Raw genomic sequence first — 12,224 nt, forward strand, 5'->3', positions numbered from 1 at the left:
GTCAGTGGTAACAAACCATGTGCACCAGTCCAGTCGAGTACTACTCAGCTAGAGAGGAATGAACTATTGACTCACAAAACATGCATGAATCTTACATTTTGCTAAGTGAAAGCAGCCAGACCCGAAAAGCTGCTTGTATAATTCCTTTACATGACACTCTGAACAGTATAAGAAGGAAAAGAGATCAGTGGTTTCTAGGGTTTTCTAGGAGGCAAAGCAGTTTTCTATAAAAGGGTGACATCGGCATTCTGGGGTGATGAAACTGTTCTGTATGGAACTGTAGGCGTAGATATATATTTCCTTTCATTTGTTAAAAACCACAGAACTGTACACCATGAAGTGGATTTTACAGTGTTATAGAAAGGTAATCAACCAGGATGAATTAGAGAATACAAGATGGAAAGCAAGCTAAGACAGATGCCTCAAACTGCACTACAAGGAGCCACAAAACCACAATGAACGGAATAGGAAAAAGTGGCCCCACCTTAGGCAACCTTAGCCAAGTAGGTTTTGACCAGATACTCTGAAGTCTGCAGACAGAAAGAACTACACGCAAACACTAGGCTACCACTGTCTGTTTTTCACAGATGGACTACGATTTCTTAAACTAGTTGATTGGTATACTAGAGTTGAAGAAGTATGTAAACATACTGTGGATGAAAAACAGATTTCTCATTGTATGTGAATGAAAAAATAGGAAATGGAACTGGCTAGAATAAATTCTGTGGTGCTAGAATGGACTTGGAATTAGCCAGGAGAGGTCTGCTGCACCATGTGGTTAGCTCCCTGGCTGGGGATCGAACTTGTGCACAGTGCTGCAGATAGCTTCATAGTGCTGTGCTTAACCTCTTGTGCCACCAGGGAGGCCCGGACTTGGAATTATTAGTATGGACTTGCTCTCATTTATCTAGATGGCATACATGTGTTTATATATATAGAGAGAAGTATGTGTGTATACATACACATGCACAGATATAGACATACAGGTGCATGTAGGTTTGAGTTAGCATACATACAGATATTTCCAGTTCCAGCCTATAAGAAAGGACAGCAATGGTCACAGGTCAGTAGCAAAGAACACACCACCTAGTGGCTAGATCTTGGTATCTAAACACCGTTCTTTAGTAAAAGGAAACAGAGGTCCTTGGAGAAATGGTCACTGTAGGCCCAGAATATACTGGGCTGCTTAAGGAACCCCAAAGTAAGGAATCACAAAAAGAAAAAAAAGATGGGGTCACACTAAAAGGAAACAGTAATACCAAAGACAAGATCCATCAAAATATGAACAAGATATCTACATAGCCTCAATGTATCTCTAATTCTTAATATTTATAAAGGTTAAAAGTAGTAAGTTTACAGTAGAGAATCCTGGAAGTCATCACATTAGCCAAGTAATGAAAGTTAACATGACCAATAATACACATTGACAGAATGATCCCCGTAATATGATAGGCTAAAGAAATAACATCACTCTATGGCACTCTCCCAATAAGGCACGATCTCAATCCAACCCCAATTCAGAACATTCTACTTAGTAACTGATCAGTTCCCTCTAGTAGTGTCAAGGTCATAAAAGATAAATAAGACTAAGGAACTTCACTGGAGGAACATAAGGAACTACAGCAAGAAAGTACAAAGCGGATCCTGGAACAGAAAAAGGACATTAGTGAAAAATCTGGTGAAATCCAAATAAATTCTGTACTTCAGTTAGTAACATGGAACTGACATTAATTTCTTCATATTTACAGATGTTCTGTGGTATGTAATATTCTATATAAGGGGAGGAAGCTGGGTGAAGAGTATATAGTCTCTATACTAGTTTTGCAACTTCTTTGTAAGACAAATAAGCTTTAATACAATGGCATTAAAAAATACTATTTGCCAATTATGACACCAATTTTATACGTTTGTTATCAACTATTATTCTATCTCATTCAGATAAATTTGTACAATATCCACCTCCTTGTGGTCCTATACTCATTAAGACTTCTCTTTCTGGGCCTCCCCGGTGGCGCAGCGGTTGAGCGCTGGGTTGCAAAGCTGCCCGCGGCCTCTGCGGCGTCGGTTCAATCCCCGGCTGCTCCCCGGCCACTGGAGGAGGGTCCCACATGGCGAGCAGACCTCTCCTGCCGCCCGCTGCTCCCCTCAGCAGTGTACTTCGGTCCTTCTGCCTGCTCTGCTCCCCGCTCTGGCTCTGGTGAATTCTCTCACCCTCCCGCGCTTCTGACTGTACCCAGTGCATATATAAACAAACAAATAAAGAAAGAAAGAAAAAACATGCCTCTATAAAAAAAAAAAGACTTCTCTTTCTGAAAAGCAGTATTTTCCTTTCCTATTGTTTAATAGGAAACAATTTAAATCTTGAAACCAATTCTAGTATTTCTGTTGGTTAACTGAAAAACACAGAAAATTTTTCCAAAATGTACCCTAATCTATACAAAAACTTTACATTTTACCAAACTTTCTTATCTTCTATATTGCATTTCTTAATCAATGGTGCATATCATGCCTAAATAGCTCTCCTCCAGTTCCAGCGTCTGGGCACCAAGAGCAATCAGCTATCACTATACACAGACCAATACTATTTGATCATAACTACAATAAGGACTAATTTTGTTCAATGATCTAAAAAAAATGAAAAACGCAGTTAATTATTATAAAGTGTGGACCCATAGTTTACAAGAATTAGAGCTGAGGGTCAAAGCCAGGTTTCTCTGTCATCCAAGTCGATGCGAAATATTCCATATTCAAAGGTCATATTTTAAAAATCTAATGACAGAATGATCTGAAAGGTCAACAATGAATTATAGTCATTAAGCTAGCTTATAAATATGCATGAGTTGAATGTTTGTAGGTACAGACATTAAAAGCTTCGTATAATTATTTGATTATGAAAAGAACACATAAAATGCAATCTCCAACAAGCATGAAAGCTAATAACAATCTTTTAATCTCACAAATACATTTCATAGTAACTATAGAAATTTTAGAATAATTATAAATCTTTTACACTTTTAATTATAAATTATTTCCAGTATATGCAATTTATGTGAACGATTTAAAAAGAACAATTATTTACTGACTCCATTTTAATCTGATTTTGCCTTGATGTACCAAGTTTCAGATCACAACTGGCAGTATTATTATGGGTGGGAGGACACACAGTGACTTTCCTGGACAGAGCCACATGCCTACAGCTTGCAGAGGACATAAGAAGGGCCAGAACTCCTTTGTATAGTTTTCTTTCCCCAAGGTAAAAACAGACTAATCTTTATTTCTCTGCATGCATTGTGTCTGGAAACCCCCAAAGCAGAAGACCACTGTAAAGCTTGGAAGCCTGAAAATGAATGTTGGATCATCATATATTTGTTATATAGACCTGATATGCTGGAGTGACAGAAAAAAGATAAAATGGATAGCTTTAATGAACAGAAGACACTGGCATCCTTTCAAATATCCAGAGCACCAAAACAAAGACTGGGTAACTGCTTTATGTGTGCATTCATGCTAATAAAAGTCATTTCATACTACTTTTCTGTCCTCCCTTAACTTCAATCTCTTCATCCCCCCAAAGATGATTACTACTACTGAGTCAAGTTGTGCTGATAGAAGATCTAGAAAAGAAACATGAGTCTGTCTATAATCACAAGCCAGTAACCAAGAGAAGACAGATTTGTTAACAACTCAAGAAGCTTATCATTTATGACTTTGTGATAGTGCTCATTTTGCTACTGAATGTAACCTCACATAATTTCTGCATGACAATATACTACACACTGGATAACTGTCAACTCTAGGGTTGGTAACTACAGCTATCAGCCACATGTGGCTCACCTCTGATCCTTGTAAATTAAGCCCCATGGGAATACAGTTAAGTCCATTCACATGTATTGTAGCTTTTGTACCACAACTATAAAGGTTAGTAGTCACGACAGCTCTCATATGGATTAAAATCTAAAATATCTACCATAAGATTCTTTACAGAAAAAGTTTCCCAATGTCTATTGTCATGTTTAAACCTAACACCCACCCCATGACACAGGTGACATAAAACCTATCATATAAAGGGAATTTAGGAAAGATATATATGGCTAGAGAGCATCGATGTCAGAATTTAGAATCAAGTCTTTATGTAGTTAGGATCCTGTGACAATTCCAGTAATATATACTGACTTTTTACTATTATAATTGCCCCTTCTTTGTCATGTATAAAACAGATACAATACTTAAGGAGGGTAAAGCTATTGCCCCTCAGTCTCTCCAGGAATTCTAAAATAGATATTAGGAATCAATACTTAACAAATTCATGAACAATTACCATGAAAGTTATGTCCTCCCAGACACATTCCCCAGTATTTATAAAAAAAAATATTTCCAATACTCAAATATTATAGGTGCAAAATTAATCAATGCAATATTTTCCCCAAAAGTAAATATTTCGATAAACTTAAACTTAATTAAACAACTTCCCTAAAGCTGTGTTTCAAAAGTATCTTCTTCAGATTAGTGGGACAATCAGCAACTCGCCTTCCCATTGCTGCCAGACAGTGACACCTGCTGGAAGATGGCTCCACAAAGGAGTGCTGGGGAACCCCAAAGAAGCCCTTGAGAGCTCAGCCACACACCCCTCCACCCAACACTCTTCATTGTTCTAATCTACATGCTTTTGTATTTTCATGTTTAGAAATATTACTTTGAAATTCAGACAAACAGCAGCAAGCTGGGGAAAAATTATTTTAAAGCATGTAACAACTGCTGTCAATTTTTAATTTTTTTTTAAAAGATAAAAACATCATCAAGAGCATGACAGACTATGGTGGAGGACTAGGGGTACGCTGGCGGTGGGTGTGGTGGGTCACATACACCTGAAGGCTGTTATTCTATGACTTGATCTTATTCCAGTGGTGTAAGCCAAGGTTATATTAATTTAAATAAAAAGTGATATAATTAATCAAAGTTTAAGGTACATTAACTTTAGAAAGAAAACCAATTATTTGTTGTTCAATAATGGCATTAACATTATTTTAAATATAAGTCCAAGAATTATTATTTTATATCATTACTATGATTTATATATATTATATATAGATGTTTTCTATTAAAATTCCAGTGATAAAAACATATATTATAAAAACATATACTACAGGTTCCATTTAGAAAGAAGGCTTTGCTACTATTTTATAAAAAGTACATTTAATTTATTTTTAAGAGTAAATGGGACATAGTTTTAAATCCTGTGATCTGACATCATCTTATTACACACATTATTCTAAGTACTTACATTCTAACAAGAATAATGCTTCTAGTGACACTTTCCCATATAAATGGTTCTCCCAGTTTGGCAGTGGAGGCAAAAATATTAACATTCCTAGCATTGAAGTCCAGAACTCAGATGACAAAAACATTCTCTGGATCAAGGCATGAAAAGCAAATAGCCAAGAGCACAAATTTTGACACAAAAGATAAAAAAAAAAAGCATTTGCTAGTACCCCAAGAACATGGGGGTAAAATTCCTGAGACTATGTAATTTTGCCCAGCAATAATACAAGGGTGTGTGTAGCCGGGCCGCAATTAGACTTTTCATGAGCACATACTATAATTAGAGCTTGAGTTGTTATCTTAAACTAAATGGAAACTTCTTTTAAATGCCAAATGTTCAAATTTTAATGGTTGGCTTAGAAAAATTTATAATTTTTTTTGCTTAATTCAAAATAAACATTTTCTAGCCTCTGCATTTATTCCATATGAAAATGTGAACAAGAATTTATCAGCTAAAAGATAAAATGAGTAGCCATACAGTCCACTGTTGCTAAGAATAGTAAAGAATTAAACAAATCAAGGATCTTTGTTTCTTTATCGTAACACTGCCACACTGATCTTTACAAAGCACTCTATCAACCAGGGAACACACACATTACACTGATCAGTGATATTCTGGGTGTCACATGGGTGGCATGAGAGAGCACAGGTTTGCGATTCTTAAAAAAAGAAAACAAAGATAATGCCAGGGAAAGAAACAATGAAGTTGAAGTAGGAATAAATATGGAGTGAACCTTTGGAGAAAATCAACAAAGTAAGGCAGACTTAAAGAAATAACTAAATAGAAACATGGCATAAAAATACTTGGAACGTTCCCTCTTTCCCTAAAAGCTACAAGTGGACCAAGACATTACCGATCGGTAATGATATTTAAAAACATCACAAGGAGATACATTTCATGAGCATTCAGTAAACTTTGTTGAATGTATGAAAACTCAGAGATTTCATGATGATGAAGATATGAGTGCTACAGAAAAATCAATGTAGTAAGTCCCCTAAGTTTTCCCATAAACCTAAAAACAGTATCCTTAAGCCACTGGGTGCTGTTCTGCAAAGTCTGACGGGTTAGATCTACAATCAAGTCTAAATCTAATACCCTTGTGGGATTATACCCCCCTGCGGGGTAAGGAAAAATGTCAGGCTTTTCTGCCCTCCTGCCATCAAGAGAGATGATGGATCCTTGCGGTCCTGAATGCATGCCTGATGGCGGGCACCTGGAGTAGGGTGTGGGCATAGGTAGATGGGATTCACCTGGGCTTTTAAAGGCGGCATCACGGGACGCCAGCAGAAGCCAAAAGAGAAGCCGAGAAAGAAGCAGAGAGAGAAGCAAGAGCAGCAGAAGCCGAAAGAGAAGCTGAGAGAGAAGCAAAGAAACAGAAGCAGAGATCACCGGAGAGCCTAGACAGAGTGAGGATTTGCTGGGGGCTGGGAGGACTGCCAGCCTCCCGGCCCCCCAGCACCCCTGCCTGCTGTGTAGCAGGTAAATCCCAATAAAAGACCTGCAAAAGCCACTGAGGACTCTGACTCCTCCTTTACCGGGTCTGCTGGATCAGAAAAACCTGCTCTGTGTCCTTTCCTCCCCTTACACTCCCTTTAAAAAGATTTATTCTATTTTCCAGTTATCTGAGCTAATCAAGATTAAATATATGCAGCAAGTTCTTGGGTATCTCAATAGCATTAATTGTTTACATACATGTGACTATACAGAATCTAACAAAGGAACTGGAGTACTCCACTAGTGACATAGGTAACACATTGTTAATATAAAGTGCATTATCAAAGTACTTAGGAATTTTTACTCAGTATCTAGAGAAGACAATGCATCAATTTTCACACTGACCAAGACTGGATGTCATATAGTACTGGTTTCCTAAAAGACATGTAGCTCCTGATTTTGGTTACTTACTTCTCTTTAATCAAGTAGACAAGTGAAATCTATTAGCATAATTAAGAGACAAATTTCAACTGTGTTTGGGAAAACCTAGGCACTAAAGGATAGTCAATGATAGCTTGCTCAGTTCTTTCACTTTCACTCTTCAAACAGCTAGACCAGATGTCTCTCATAAGCCACAGCTGTGAAGTCAAGATGAAAGGCACCTGAAAAGTCACTATCATCACTACTTTTTGGAATTAAGGTAGGAAAGCTAACTATGATAACACCTGACTGCTGACCAAACCTTAGAATTTTCCTGAATATTTATTGTAGATATGCAGCAAATGGAATCCCAAGATGGTTTCTAGCAGTGTATGACTCAGAGGAATCACTGCCTGATCTCTAAGATTTCCCTGGGTTATAAGGGTGGTGGGGGAAGGAAGGTATAGGGAGAAGATTAAGATCACCAAAATGACCAGCCTCAGATCCCCAGCTTTGTTCTAACAGGAGAGGCAAACTTTAACTTATAACTGTCTACTGAAAAATACTTATCATGCTTCCTAATTTTTAAAAAGTCAGCCACTTCATCTATTATATATTTGTTTCTATTTTCCCTTAGGAAACAAAATTGATGGCAAAATTAAACACTTCATAACATATGCTTCTACTCCTTATAGTCTGAAGAATTAATAAGGGCAGAATTTTAAAACACATTAAAGTAGAAACTGATCAAGTCTTTCTTTATCTTTTATGATAGTTTATACTATAGGAAAGATTCCACACCATAGTGATGCTGGTTAGAGTAGAATTTAATTCTAGGAGAATGAATGCTCTCTAATTTAATAAATGAAGAGAAGATTTCCAAATTAGTCATTAAGCGTTTATACATATAAATACAAAACCAGATGTCACAAGGGAAAAGTCATGCCAGACTTTGTGCCCAAATCTGAAAACTCCATCTGGTGGAGAATGAGGGATGTTGAATCACAAAAGTACTTTGTTTATAATACAAGGAAAACAATTTTTCCTCTACAATATTATTGTTGTTGCTGAGTGAGACTATCCACTTAAGGAAGTAGTTATTATTTTGTCGTTATGTGAAAAATGAATACAAAAATCAAACTCTTTTAGTCATTATCCTCTGAATTCCCACTACAAAATAAAACAGTAGCAGCAGCAAAAACAAACCAGCCAACAAAAATCCTCAGCAATGAAAATTCCATGGTTTCATATCAAAAGTCCTAATATCTTTTGTTTCCTTATTTCAAGAACATTTGAAAAAATAATCTGGATTAAAAGTCAGATATATATAGGCCAAAAGAGGTGACGACTTTAGGTGATAAAAAACAAAACAAAACAAAGTAATATTACACATCATGAAATGGCCATGTTACCCAAAGCAATATAAATATGCAATGCAAATCCTATCAATGTTTCAACAGCATGTTTCCAAAAAGGTAGAATAAACAAATTTATATGGAACCACAAAAGACCCTGAGAGAGCAAAAGCAATTCTCACAAAAAAAGACAAAGAAGGGCCTCCATGGTGGCACTGGGGTTAAGACGCAGTGGCTATCCGCAGCCACTGCAGCACAAGTTTGATCCCTGGCCAGGGAGCTACTCATGTTGCGCAGCAGACTTCTCCCGACTTACCCGCTGCTCCCCTCAGCAGTGTATTTCAGTAGATCTACCTGTTCTGCTCCCCATTCTGTCTCTGGTGAATACTCTTACTCCCTGCACCTCCAGCCTGCACCCCAGTTCTTGTATGCATAAATAAATCTTAAAAAAAAAAAAAAAGAATTGAGAGTCCAGAAATAAACTCAAATTTATAGTTAATCTTCAACAAATGAGCCAAGAGTATACACTGAAAAAAAGAAAAGCTTCTTCAACAAAACTGGACAGCCACATACAAAAGAATGAAACCAAATTATTCTCTCACATCATACACAAGAGTTAACCCAAAATGGATGTAACACTTGGACCTGAGACCACAAAATATATAGAAGAAAAAAAAATACAAAGTACTCCACTACACTTACTTCAGGGATGTCTTTGGAGACTAGATGCTTATTGCAAAAAGGAAAAATCAACAAATGGAACTACAGCAAACTAAAATGTTCCTGCATAGTGATATTAACTATCATTAAAACAAGAAGACACCTTACTGACTGGGAGAAAATATCTGTACATCATACAACTGAAAAAAGGGCTAATATCCAAGTTCTTTAAAGAACCCACACAACAAAAAGAAAACAAATAACCTAATCAAAAAATGGGCAGGAGAGCTAAATCCTTTCATCCTTTTATGATAAAAATAGAAACATCTCCAAAGAATACATACAGATGGCCACAGGCATGAGAAAAAATCATCATCACATACTTTCAGGGAAACGTAAATCAAAACCACAATGAGATAACATCTCACACTTGTGAGAGTGGTCATAACTAAAAGATCAAAAATGTGTTGGCAAAGATGTGGAGAAAAAGAAGCTCTCCTGCTAGTGGTGGCATTAAAGACCGGTCTATTCTGTATGGAAAACGATATTCAGATATACTACACAACCCACCAATTTCACTCCTAGGTCTATCCAAAGGATGAAAAACCACTGATGTAAAGGGATATACGCACTCCTACATACACTGCAATGCTATTTATTATGGAAACAAAGTGCCCAACAACAGAAGAGTGGATTAATAAGTTGTGGTATATATACACAATGCATTATGAGTTATACAAAAAAAAAGGATGAATTCTTGCCATTTGTTACTATAACATGGGTGGAAAAGGAGGGTATTATGCTAAATGAAGTAAATCAGAAGGAGAAAGACAATTGCTGGATGGTTTCACTTATATGTAGGATACAGAGAAACATAACAAAGGATCAGGCAAAACAAACTAATAAAGCAGCCTAGAAATCTGACGGTATAATACTGAAAAGGGAAGGGGAGGATAGAGAACAAAGAGTGGACAGGTCCCAAAGGACTATGGGTTCCTTGGTGATGAGATTATTGGGGCTCTGGTGGCAGGTGTGGTGTGATAACATACATCTGAAGGTGTGAACCTCTCAATCACTTAGTGTTGTTAACTAATGTTATACCTCAATTTAAAAAAAAGAAAAAGATTATGCCGCTTGACTAGAATAGAATTGAGAGTCGAGAAATAAACTCAATAAGAAAAAAAAAAGTGGTTGATTTCTGAATACATTTTGCAGGAAGAGACAACAGGTTTTACTGTGGATTATAGGAAAAATAAAGGCATCAGGGAGGATTTCAAGATTTTTGGTCTAGCAAGAAAGGGCAGGAGAGCACTATAGCAAAAGAACACTTCTTAGATGTAAGAGGTAAGTCAGTATTTGGGGGTATAGCTACCTGAAATGCCTATTAGACATCCAAGTGGAGATCGGGAGTATGAGGTGGACTTGCAAGTTTGAGTGAATATGGGAACCATCACCACAGATGGTTTTTAAAGTGTGGATGAGATTACCTAGGGAGGTAGTGTATTCAGAAAAATTAAAAGACCACAGCCTCTGGGCACTACCTATAGAGGCTAAGGGGTTGAGAAGGAACCGGCAAAGGAAAATTGAAAAAGAACTGCTAGGACATTCTAGGGTAATGTTTAGACTAGAAAAAAGTACACCTTCCAGACATGCAACATCATATCATGATCTGGGCATTCTCCCCTACACACAGAGATGTCTGAAGTATTGCTAAGCAACATTGCATCTCTATTATCAATTTAATGAACTGAAATTTCTTTTTAAAGCATGTTAATATCCAATTTCATGACAGTAATCAAAACACAAAGACAGCAGACTCTCCATCAAAGTGATCAAAACCGTAAATTCTTATATTAGAAATAATTTAAGATGTGAAGAAATGGAAAATCTATTCTAGAGAATAATTTAAAATTACAAAGCAAAATTAATTTTCTAGGTTATCTGTCTACATACAAGAAATACTATTTATGCAAATTTAAAATCCAAACATTAACAAAGCCACATGACTCAAATATATATCTCTGTGTTAATGAAATAAAAGGAAAATCCTTAAATGCATTTAGTGTTTGCCTCTGGGAGGGAGCTTGACTGGCAAATGATGAGCAAGGCACAGCACTAACGTGTAAAGTCTTACTTAACACTGAATTAATGAAAAAGACTTCAAGCAAATGTGAGAAAATATTGATATTCATCAACTCTAATGTGAATACATGAGTATGTAATAAAACTTTGTAATCTTTTTGTATTTAAAAACATTTTTTTCCTTTTTTGTTATTGAGATAGCTTTACTTTATAACACTACAGAGGTTTCAGTAGTACATTTTCTCTTCTCTGTGACTGTATACATTGAAAAGTTTTTTAAAGACACAAAAGAGAGGGACTTCCCTGGTGGCTCAGGGGGTTAAAGACAGCTATCAAGCTGTTACTGGCCACTGCAGCATGAGCTCAATCCCCAACCGGCCAGGGAGCTACCCACATGGCACAGCAGACCTCTCCTGCCTTGCCCATTGCTCCCCTCAGCAGTGCATTTCAGTAGATCTGCCTGTTCTGCTCCTCACCCTCTCTGGCTAATCCTCTCACCACTTAAATGGTTAATTTTAACTGCATTGCATGGCTACTAAGAATTGAAAATAAATTGAACAAACTACTTATAATAGAAGTGGGTTATAAATTAATTTTATAAAATGTCTTTAAACAAAGACACTGACAGAATTCTTAGCAATTAAAAAATCAGTTTAATATACTATAGAACAAAATATGTAAACATGTAATAGGTAATTTTAAAACCTGATATTGTCATCCACAATATGTATAGAAATAAATTCAGGTTGATTCATTTAGTATTGTTACTGGTTGTCAGTAAACAAAAATGTATCTGATTTTTCTACCTATAGTTTCAATGATGTCCTCACCACTTTCTCTTTGGTAATTTTCTCTGTATCAAACTAATGCATATTAAATAAAACACGGAAGCAGGTAAATGTTTATAGAGAATTTTTTGAAAAAGCGGCAGGAAAACTATTCTTTAAATATAT

General features: G+C 36.5%; 1 protein-coding gene across 1 annotated transcript in view; it reads right to left on the reverse strand.

The window, feature by feature from the left end:
* The window catches only part of HIVEP1 (HIVEP zinc finger 1), a gene marked incomplete at its 3' end in the record, with an annotated part of 137,531 nt that overhangs the window by 9,215 nt on the left and 116,092 nt on the right, over positions 1-12,224 (reverse strand). The gene's annotated exons all lie outside the window — the stretch shown is intronic.

This window comes from Talpa europaea (assembly GCF_964194135.1).
Source record: "Talpa europaea genome assembly, chromosome: 2".
Lineage (NCBI taxonomy): Eukaryota > Metazoa > Chordata > Mammalia > Eulipotyphla > Talpidae > Talpa > Talpa europaea.